General features: G+C 44.8%; 1 protein-coding gene across 1 annotated transcript in view; it reads right to left on the reverse strand.

Annotated features, from left to right (window-relative positions):
• The window catches only part of HRAS (HRas proto-oncogene, GTPase), a 98453-nt gene that overhangs the window by 47026 nt on the left and 39022 nt on the right, over positions 1–12405 (reverse strand). The gene's annotated exons all lie outside the window — the stretch shown is intronic.

The raw sequence follows: 12405 nt of genomic DNA on the forward strand, positions 1-12405 counted from the left end.
TCCGTGGTTACCAGAATCCAGTCCTGGATCTGGAACCGTCTGCCTGCCAACAAATTGGATGAATCTAGCCACCACTGTAGCGAGATCCTGGTTTTTGTTGCAAGGCCAATCCTTCTGCGCATCTGCAGGGGGGAGCCGGACCATTTTGTCAGAATATCCAATTGAAAAGTCCTGGAATGGAAGCGGCCAAATTGTATTGCTTCGAATGAAGCCACCATCTTGCCTAGAAGCCGGAGGCAAAGATGGATCTGTACCAGAGGTGACTGTAGGACCTCCCTGACCAGCTGTTGTATTGCAGTGACCTTTTCCATCGGCAGAAAGACTCTTTGTTCCGATGTATCCAGGATCATGCCCAAGAAAACCATCCTCTGGGTCGGAACCAGCGATGACTTGGGCATGTTCAGGATCCACCCGTGGTCTCTTAGAACCTGTATGGACAGATTGAGAGCACTGCTTAAAGCCTCCGCCGACCCTGCTTTTATTAGCAGGTCGTCCAGGTATGGCACTACATTCACCCTTCGGAGCCTGAGTAGTGACATCATTTCCGCCATTACCTTTGTGAAAACCCGCGGGGCTGTCGACAGGCCGAAAGGTAACGCCCGGAATTGGTAATGGTCGTTCCCCAAGGCAAACCTGAGATAGATTTGGTGTGGGGGCCAGATAGGAATGTGTAGATAGGCGTCTTTGACGTCTATAGAGGCCAGGAACTCCCCTCTTTCTAGGCTGGCGATCACAGAGCGCAAGGACTCCATCCTGAACTTGAACACGCGCAGGAAGGGGTTCAGTGACTTTAGATTCAGGATGGGTCTTACTGAGCCGTCTGGCTTCGGTACCAGGAATAAGTTGGAATAATATCCCTGGCCCTGCTCCGTGTCTGGCACCGGTACAATTACCTGAGACTGAAGCAGCCTGGTAATGGCCCCCTGAAGGAGCACCTGATCTTCCTGGGATGCTGGAAGTGCCGACCTGAAGTATCGTCTGGGAGGGGGTTTGTCGAATTCCAGCCTGTAACCTAGAGAAATGAGACCTCTGGCCCAGGAATCCAGACCCGAGGCGTCCCACACATGGCTGAAATGCAACAATCGCGCTCCCACCGCGAGAGAGTCTCGTGGCGGGAAAACCCCGTCATGCTGCAGGCTTAGAGGAAGTCGCGGCATTTGGACGGTCCTGGGTGTTGGAGGTGTTAGGCTTCCTAAACTTGCCTCTCGTGCCCCTGCTGGCATTGGAGGCGCCCCTAGCCTTGGGGCGAAACCTGTTCCCACGAAAGGACTGCTGGGAAGCACCTGTGAAGGTACGCTTTGCAACCGTGGGGGCTGATGGAAGGAAGGTAGATTTTCCTGCCGTGGCTTTGGAAATCCAACCGTCTAATTCACTGCCAAACAGCCATTCTCCTGTAAAGGGAATACCCTCCACACTCTTCTTTGAGTCTACATCTGCAGACCACTGACGCAGCCACAAGGCCCGTCTGGCTGAAACCGCCATGGCTGAATTGCGCGCGTTTATTGCGCCCAATTTCTTTTGTGCCTCGCACAGGATTTTTGCGGTATCCTGAATGTGACGCAGGCTGTCCCCTATCTGGGCCACAGTCATGTCACCCAACAACCCTTCCTGAATCTGGGTTGACCAGGTATGAATAGCCTTGGCCATCCAGCAGCTGGCTAAAACTGGACGCTGGGATGCCCCACTAGCCGTATATATGGACTTGAGGGTAGCTTCCAGCCTTCTGTCCGCCCGTCCTTAAGGGTGGATACCCCTGGGACTGGTAACAACACCTTTTTAGAGAGGCGGGAGACAGAGGAGTCCACTACCGGTGGCTCCTCCCACTTCTTTCTGCCCAAAGGTTCAAAAGGATAAGCATTTGTGAACCGCTTTGAAAGGGTAAACCTCTTATCAGGGTTTTGCCATGCAGCCCTGAAAACAGTTTCTAACTCCGCCTGCTCAGGGAAGTATACTGGCTGTTTCCTCTGAGTCATGAAGAAAGGATCTCCTTCTGCGGATGCCTCCACTGGGAGATCTAAAACATCCCTAATGGCCGCCTCAGGAGCTGGTTCCTGCAGACCCTGCTCCTCACCCTCCTCCAATATGTCCTCATCATCATCATCTGTGTCAGGATCCATTGCAGTCGCCTGCCTCCTTTGAGGCTGTGCGGGGGGAGGAGGTACATTAAGGGTATGAAGAATATCCACCCTGGCAGCTAACATGGACAATTCCCTCTGAACCCTCTGCGTTTGCTGAGTGTTAGTGGAAAGCTGTGAAGCCACAGAATCCAACAAGGTCTTTATGTTGGAGGCCCAAGCAGGCTCCTGCTCGTCTGCCTGCGACGGCCCCACAAGCTGTGGGGGCACCCCACTGATCTGGGTGTCAGCACTGCTGGGCTGAGGTGACATACAAGCCTCACAAGTAACCTGTGACTTGGGCACAAACTTGGTGCTACACACCATGCAAGTGAACTTTTTCACCATGATGAGACAGTACTAACAATGTCTGCTGTACAATCTGCAGTACAACACAACCCCCACGCAGTCACACACGTGCACACACCGCACCACTGGATATGAAAAACAGACTATGTGCTTGTTTTATGCTGTGTTCTGTAACTAATCAGTGGGGAAAAAACAGAGCAATTGGGGAGCCAAGTACACCGTTAACCTGAACTCACAGATCTGGGTGAGCTGGTAACGCTTACACAGTGATATGAACAACACAGTGTCTGACTAAGCCAGATAGCGCAGCAGCGCTAAATCGCTATGAAAACCTGCTGTCTCTGCCGTGCTGCAAGTACCCGGATCCACCACGCCAGTGAGGAGCCCTCTGTAATGGAGTCTGGCAGCGTGTTGAAGAAGCAGGAAGTGACAGCGCGCGCCCAGCAGAGCTTGGTCCCGCTCTGAGTGAAGCCCCGCCCCCTGTACACGGAGCTGGCGCTTCTATATATTTATACTGACATTAATAAAGGTGTAAAATATATATAATACATTATAACCTGAGGGGTGTCCCTGGTGGTCCAGCGGCAGCACCCCTATGCCAGTTACCAGACGCGGTGTTCACGCGGTCCCTGCTGGAGAGCCGCCATTACTAGCCGTCGTCTTGCCGCACCAGAAATGGCTGCGGGGACCCCTTGTGGGACCCCCAGCCTGTACTCACCACTGAAGTCTTCAGACCTGTCAGGGGTGTGCGGCGGCTAGGAGACTTGCTCGCCACAGCGCAATGCTGTGCGGTGACAAGTCCCACGCAGGACCGAAATGTCCTGTAGCAGGGTCAGCTCTGCACCTGAAGAGGTCGGGGACTGACCCTTCCCCTGACACCCACGAAGCAGGACAGCTGTGTGGTCACCACAGCGCCCCAAAATAACAAACTTAAAAAATAAATGTAGAAAAACTCTGGAGCATCCAGAAGCACTGCCTCTCCTGAGGCACATTTTTCAAAACGGACTAGTGGAGGGAGATTGAGGGGAGGAGCCAGTGCACCCACACTGAAAGTTCTTTTATGTGCCTGTCTCTCCTGCGGAGGTCTCAATCCCCATAGTAGTGAAGCCCAGTATCCCATTGGACGGTAGAGAAAAATACATTTCATAGTGCAATTCTTGCAAATTGGCCGCAAAAATTTCGGATGAGGGAGCTGGTGCATTGTTGTGGTGGTGGGGGGGTACATATGAATCAATCTTAAATAAGGTATGGTGAAAGATGGTAGTACACAATAGTAATACAGACTTTCCTCAGCAACACCACCTGCTTCAAACTCAGGTACTTAATGATCCACCCTCATACTTTGCTAGAGTCAATATTAGAAGTGGTTGATAGCAGCCAATAAATTAACCACTATTGGTTGACATGGGACAACGGATTCCATAGTGGTTGATTCAATTCACAGTAATGTGAATATCGCCAGGAGGGAGTTCCCAGAGCTATTGAAAATCGGCACGCTTTTATGCTGGTACTCGCGAGTATTTGGATTGCGAGAACCGGCTTCTTTCGACTTCGTGCCCCCCCCCCCCCCCCCCCCACAATGCGGTCTACGCTGTGCTAGAGCAAAAAAAATTATAAGTGGATTACTGCTCACACCCCGAATCTACTTGGACACACGCTGATAACATTAGCTCCTGAAGCTCCCCACTACCGCTATTCACATTGCTGTTAATTGAATTGATCCCATTAGCTCAATGTAGCTCTAGGAAATAATTCACCTCTAAAGATGGCACCGTATGAATTGTTATATGGCAGTTGAGCGGTGTATGCACTGTACTGGTATCAAGACCAGTTACGTCTGCTGGCATAGTATTTTGGTTTACCGTGGACCCGTTTTCTAGTTACAAAGTTGTAATTTTTTGGCGGGTTTGAATTAGGTCTCAATGTTTAAAAAAATGTTGTTGTGTAAATGCTTTTTTGATGTATACAAATAAGGACAGTGTGTGAGGGGACCCTTCTCATCCTGCTGTTCCTGATTACAACTGAATGCAAAAAATGTATCACCGCTGTATTCTCCGGTAATACATCACTGCTGATGCATCCTTCAAAATAACACCAAAGGAAACCATGTATGTGTGGATGATGTGTCTGATGTGTGGAATGTAAAACCCTAGATTAGAATGTCACATTCATACACAGTTTTTAGTTAATTTTGCACAGCACTATGGGAAATTGGTTTTAGGTGTTCATAATTTTTTTTTACTATTCCTAATTCAGGTCTCTCTGCTATCACTGATTTATCACATCTGAAAATTATATAGGTTTAACAAACCCAAAACGTAAAATATTCTCATTTATCGATTCTTATATAAGAAAAGTTAACCAATTATTATTACTTTTTATTGATATTTGGTATTGTTAGATTGTATTCACCTGAGTGTTTTGGTTCTAATTAGTCATTGGGCAGTATTCAATGAGAATTTTGACGATGTGCAGCGAATCCTGTTTAGGATTTGCGGCACATTCGCCACTGCCCGCCGCGTTCCGGAGCCTTGCCGGCTCCAGTATTCAACGAGTCAGGGGCTCACTGCCCCTGACCGGCGAATTTTAACTGAGGACGGCGGCAGGCAGGGAGATGGAAGTCTCCCTGCCTGCCCCAGAATGTTTGTGGGGGGGAGGTGGGCTCCCCGGGAGCCAGGCAGCACAGGCTGTCCCCCGGGATAGCCAACAGGGGACCGGGTATTCACTACACCCGATCGTGCATATGTAATGATCGGGTGCAGTGAATATATGAATATCTAATGAGCGGCTCGGCTCCCTGCTGGCTGCTCTGTGTAATAAAAATTGCACATGAATAAAAATAGCATGCCCCTCCTCAGAATAAAATGCCTGATTTTTTTTACACCAAATGTAAAAAAACAAAACACTTTATTTTAAAAGTTCACATTCCACTTCACCATAAAAAGATAACGATTGCTACTCGGTGAATCATGGCGATAAAAACCTTGAAATGTATTCACCATCTGGTCATTGAATAGGGTGATTCACCGTTTTAGTAAAAAAAAAAAAAAAAAAAAAAAATCGCCGTACAGCACGAAAATAGCACAAAATCGCCATAAAACATGGCAAATCAGCCTCATTGAATACTGCCCATTGTGTTTAGATTTTGGAAAATCCACCCTCAAAGTGCTTTGGTTCAGATTCTTTGGTTTAAAATTAATAAAAAGAAAAAAACCAGAACCTGAAATTCAGATTTAAAAAATCTGAATTCTGAACTGTGGGATGATTTGGACCGCGTCTCATTTCGGAACTCCTCCGGGAATCCGACCGGTGCTTTGGATCAGTACGGATCCACAAGAAATTCGGATGGATTAGGATTCCTTGATTGCCGAATTGCACACTTCTAGTCACTGTCTATGTAATAATCCACACCCATTAGGTCAGTGATGGCTAACCTTGACACTCCAGCTGTTGTTGAACTACACATCCCAGGCATGCCCTGCATCAGTTTTAGCATGGCCAAATAGTAAAACTGTAGCAGGGAATGCTGGGATGTGTAGTTCAACAACAGCTGGAGTGTCAAGGATAGCCATCACTGGCCTAAGTCAACAGTCATTATTTTGACCACTACTGTTAGACAGTGTAAACATTGACGCAAGCAAAAGGTCAACAGTTTGGAGCTAAGAAGGGAAAGGGGGGACGTCATAGAAACTTTGAAATATATCATGGGTTTTAACAAGGTCCAGGAGGGAAACATTCTTCAAAAGAAGTATTATAACACAAGTACATGCACTTAGGGGGTTATTCTGATTCACTGGGAAAGGCACAATCACTCTCTAATGGACAAAACCATGTGCACTGCAGGGGGGCTGATGTAACATGCGCAGAGATCTGGGTATTTTATTGTTTCTGTGCAGGGTAAATACTGGCTGTTTTATTTTTACACTGCAATATAGATGTCCGTATGAAGTACAGCCCCCACCCAAATCTAAGTCTCTCTGAACATGAAACATCAGCCCCACCTGCAGTGCACATGGTTTTGTCCATTAGAAAGTGACTGTGCCTTTCCGAGTGAATTAGAATAACCCCCTAAAACTGGAGGGAGGTTCATCGGAAATCTGTGGGGAAAGGACTTCACAGAAAGGGTAGTGGACAAGTGGAATAGCCTCCCATCAGATGTGGTAGAACAGGCATGTCCAAACTATGGCCCTCCAGCTGTTGTGAAACTACAAGTCCCATCATGCCTTGCCATAGTTTTGCTAATAAAGAATGCTAACACTATGGAAAAGCATGCTGGGATGTGTAGTTTCACAACAGCTGGAGGGCCACAATTTGGACATGCCTGTAGTAGAGGCTGACAGTAGAACAACTTACACATACATGGGATAGACAGAAGGATAGCCTTACAAAGAAATTAGACTGAAATAGTGTTTGAGGTAACAATATGGTAAAAAAAAGGGGGAAAACTAGATGGGCCAATTGGTTCTTATATCTGCCGGTCTATGACCAGGAAATGGTCAAAGCTTGATTAGGGCGACACGAGTTTTCGTGTTTTTCTTTGTCTATGTCAACATCTGTCAATATGTACCCACAATTAGTGTAACATGTACCTTTTACAGTTCCCATTTGTAGTTCACGTGGATCGGAGTGTAAAAAGATCATGTCGGCCTTTTGTGTGTTGAACATGTCGGCCTATTGCTTGCGTTGCCTTTTTGTCGACCTTTTGACCCTAGTCATGTCAACCTATTTCAGGTGCCGGCCTAAAGGTGCCCACAGACGCTACAATTGTACTGTGCTATGCGTTTTTGACTGTACAATGGTTCTATACAATTTTTCTTCCAGCTTGCTATGAGATGTGCACTTGGATGCATGTGATGAACCCATGTTTGTAATGTTAAATTTCAGATGTAGTCTAAAAAGTACGTGCAGCACATACTTTTTTAGACATACAATATCGGGCTCCCGGGAACATAAACACCATCCAATAATTGTACATAAGATGCAATTTGTGCTTAAAAAGTACAAAACGCATTCGATAATTGATGCGTCTGTGGGCACCTTAAGCCCTATTGACCTTCAGCGGTCGACCCTATCACCCATACCCAATGTAAGGATAAAAGCATAAAATATATTTCTTCCAAAAAAAGAATAAGATTTATATTTGTTTTCATTATCGGATGAACTGATGAGTGACATGTTTAGATCGTAGTGGACAAGTGTTTTTACATAGAAGACGTTGTTGAAAACATGTTGGTGGAGCAGTCTCTGAATGGCGCGTCCTTTCCCCGGCACCAGCACAGGAGGACTGGTGCACTGGTCTGTTCCACCTGCACTCTATTTTCACTTAACCAAGCCCTGCTTACAAGTAGGAAACTTATCTGTTCTTAATGTTCAAGAAGTTGTATTTGTGTAAGTGCATTTTATGGAATACATAACCTAGTTATACAGGATAAAGCTTTGGAGAGTGTTTTCTCTAGGCTTGGCCCGGAAAGTCTAATAAACCACTGAATACAGAAGGACAGAACAAGCACGCTGCAAATCCTATACGTTCTATGGCTCAGAGATAAGAGAATGACCATAGACAAGATTGTTGAAAACCCTTCCTCCAGAAAAAAGGAGTGCGTGCTATATTATTATTAGGAGTAAGTGGGGAAAACAACAGACTTCCCCATATGCTCTTGGATTTTATTATTTCTGTAAACATTAATACAGGTCATGGTCAGCCGATTTTGTGCGTACCCACTGAACGAAATTGGCCCCCGATATCGCTAATACCCCTGTCACACCACAAAAATAACCAGGGTTGATCCTGGGTTGTTGCCGGGTCAGCGTGCGGTGTGAAAGGGCCATGTCAAATATCCTGAGTCCAACAACCCGGCAATCCGACCCAGGATAAAAGCAGTGTTCTTCCCAGGTTGCTGGGTAGTGTGAACAAGTAACCCAGGTAGAGCGACCCAAGTCCCATTCACTTCTATGGAGGAGGTAGCAGCATCACCTCAGTACTGCCTATACCCCCAGCCCCCACCTGATGCACTGCCGCCCCACCCCGCCCCCCAGATGACATCAGCGACCGGGTAATAAGCCGGGTCACTTAGCAGCAGGCAGTGCAAATGCTGGATCGCTCTCAGATCGGACCCATGTCCAAATCCTCAGTGCGACACGGCATTTGCGATGTGAAAGGGCACCGGAACCCGCTGAACATGCAGGTCCTTTGGCTATATATAGCTAAATTGACCTGCAATATCAGTAGACCTTAATCATCATTAACGACTTGTGGGAGCGTGCATCGGTAACGATACTGAGTGTACACAGACGATATAGTGAACGATATCGCTCAGAAAGCCCTTTCTGAGCGATATCTTTTACTATATCCTCCAGTCTGTATGGGGCTTAATGGGTTCATTTACTAAGATGGGAGTTGTTGAAGATGCAATTTTGCTATGGGCAACCAATCAGAATCTTTCCATTATCTTCTATGAGGTGCTAAATAATTAAGAAGTAGAGTCTGATCCCATCTTCAATAGAACTCCTATCTCTGTAAATAAGCCCCTACATTTCCCCAAGTCAGAAAAAAGGGGTGGAGCGCTGTTCTTATATTAACCTAATAAATCATTATCAGATATAATTACTTATATTAAAATAATATAGTATGATCAGTTGGGTATCACAATAAGATATATTTATTATAATATATATATATATATATATATATATATATATATATATATATATATATATATATATATATATATATATATATATAAATATCTATTAAAGATAAAAAATTCAAATAAAAATTAATACATTTAATGATGCAAAAAAATAGGAATAATAAATCTCATATGAATTAAAATACAATTGGAAATTAAGAACAATGAATGGTTTGTGGGAAAAGCATTATATAGTAAGATGCTTAATGCAGTCCCGCTTGTTCCTATTATGCTCCCCTATAAATTAGCAATCCACAGACATAAAGTCCATAGCAATATCTCTGGAAATTAATGGGTATCCATATACCTGACCGGGTCCTTGGTACAAACTTGGTTTTCCGGAGGCAAATGACTTGAATTGCCCCAGAATTGAGCAGGTGGTGGTGTCCCGATATGACGCAGTCCAGATTTCACTAAGATAAAGTAGGTGTGGAGTCAGGGAGCTGGTTCAAGCCAGGAGAGGAGTAGGTCCCACAATCTAAGCCACTAATAACCATGTGTACTAACGCATTTCGTCGTCTGCTGACAACTTTTTAAAAGGTATGACACTATAGACTGTCATGGTTTAAATACCATACAACAGGAAATATATCACAGCTCATTAGCATAATTACCCAACTGATCACTCTACATTAAAATATAATAAAATTGTTCTCTGATAATCTCTATTAGTAATAATTATTATAGGAGGCAGACCTACAATATATAATATTAATACTAAAAAAGAGAACAACAACCAGCATATGTTATGAAAAACAGTAAGAAGTGCCCACCTTCCGGTCAGTGGAGTGCACACCATCGGCTCCAACATATATTCATCAATAATATTCCTTTGGTGTCTAAAAGTTAGTCACCTGATAATAGTTATACCCCGTGAAATTAGCGCCCGCCCATAGAGGCATTTTGGAGAGTCGGGCCGTTTTCCCCAAGTCATTTAATGTTTACATTTACTTTGGTTTATTGAGTAAAATGGATGCATTAGAAACCCTCCCACACCCCGCCTACTTCACAATGAAGTGTTCAGGGTGCACAATGACATAATACGCTGTTAACTGTATCACCATGGCAATAGGATAGCATCACAGCAAAACATACACGTGGACGTCCCATCCCCCCTCCGAACCTGCACGAAGGATAAATACAAAAAGGAGTTAAGCATAGGATGGGCATGTTGCCCCAATTCTTACCTCCTTCCTGCACCAAATATCTGTGACCTTGGAGATATATAAAAGGTCAGAGCTCTGCTCAATCCCGAAACATACCTGCTTTCTATGTAATAAGTAAATATTGCATATGGCACCGCTACAGTATTCTCCAACAATATACCTTGGCCCTGTAAAATTCACTTACAACCTTACAAGTTTTCAAATGGTGATTACAGCTGTAAAGCTTCTTGCCAAGAACTGTACATTAACATACAAGGCTCATAGGCTCTGCTCAGACTGCTGCCTGCGGAAGGGTTACCTAGCAAGCCGCACATTTCTGACTGTTTTCTCCATCACCCCCTTCCTGCTAAATCATAAAACCTTCTGTCTGCAGATTAATATCCACTGTGCTTTCACTTACATACTTCCAGAAATACAAACGCCTAAGTACTTCTACATGTGCAATGAGACGGCCGATCTTCTAATATCAATGCTTTTATTACAAGGAGATCCTGTACGTCATAATGTGCATAAAAGTCTGGCTTTTACTATTTTTTCGAAGCTGGCAATAACGGTGGTACAGGTTGAGTATCCCTTATCCGAAATACTTGGGAACACGAGCATTTTGGATAAGGGACTTTTCCGTATTTTGGAAATTTTATTTTTCCCATACTTACCCGGTCCCCTGGTGGTACCCAGATGGTCCCCCGGCGGCCTTCGGGATCCTCTTCAGCCGCATCTCCAGTCCCAGGGGTGCACTGCCAGAGATGCCACTGGAGAGGATCCTGAAGGGCACCGTGGACATCTGGCGATAAGGTTAAGTATGGGGGAAAAAAAGGGGCGAGAGGAAAGCACACACACCCGAAATGAAATATTCTGAAAAACCAAGGTTTTCGGAATATTTCGGTTTTTGGAATACACAGATAGAGAGATCCGACCTGTACTGCAAGTGCCAAATGTAGACGGAGCACCAGCATTCTAACAAATGTATGAATCTCCTCACTCAGCGTTAGCGCTAGGAAAACGACATTGGCACACCAACACGGGATTCATTATGACATTACTGCTGCAGTGCACTGCAAAGGGTTTCATGGTCCTGACTTAATAATCTTACAATGAAACATTGCACTGTGATCTCAGTGTGTGACATTTAAGTTGGAAAATAGGTAAAAAATAAAATCAGTAAAAATGCCGACTGAGCATTGATGGGTAATCGCTGGAAGGGGTGTGGCTTATTAGACAGACAGTGGGGTCGATCCTATTCGGTACGGAAGATTCGCACTTGTAAATCATCACGGCACCGGGTGCACTTTCTGAATTCGCTTAAAGGTGCCAGCACCTCCATAGGGGTGGGAGTCATTATAAGTGAAATCGGCCCAGTTAATGGGTGCGACAGTCTTATTTCGGGTGCTGTTTTCAGCATTTAAACGGCACCCAAATAGCAACTCCCACCCTTCGGCACTAATAGACTCAACCACAGTGTCTGGATAGACAGTCATTAGGTCAATACCAATAGGTCAACAGGGTCAAAACGTCGACATGTTGAAGGTTGACATTTTTGTTGTCAATGTCAACACCTGTTCACAATCAAATATGCCGATTTGGACACTGATCCGTCCTAGCAGCGCCGGGTAAGGGAGGGAGGGGGGAGCCGATAGGACCCGCTGACTCACCGCAAAGAACAGCTCTTAACGCAAGCGCTGTCCTTGGCCATAATTATCACATATGTTTGAGCATATGCGATAATTATGTATGAGCTGCGGATGTTAGAACATCCCGCCCCCAATCCTACTTTAAAAATAGTCTGATCTGACAACCTTCAATGCTGTCGTTAATAGCAGCATTGAATAAGGGAGTGCTGGTATTTCCCCGGTCAGGACATTTTTGCACATATTGAATATCCCCATAAACAGAAATTTAGCATAATCCCATAAATAAATAAATACACATCACCAAAGAATAAAAAGTACATATATAATAAGTATAAAATAGCGATTAACTCAATAAAAAAATGACAATGACAGGTAAGTATGCCATAAGTTTCCCCCTGACACAAGTTCTTGGTAAATACAAAAAATAAATTAAAAAAGAAAAAAAGTGCACTTTCTAATAGACTACGCAGACAGAAATAAAAATATTACTTTGATT

The sequence above is a fragment of the Crinia signifera genome, chromosome 11 (genome assembly GCF_055691185.1).
Source record: "Crinia signifera chromosome 11, ASM5569118v1, whole genome shotgun sequence".
In the NCBI taxonomy this organism is placed as follows: Eukaryota; Metazoa; Chordata; class Amphibia; order Anura; family Myobatrachidae; genus Crinia; species Crinia signifera.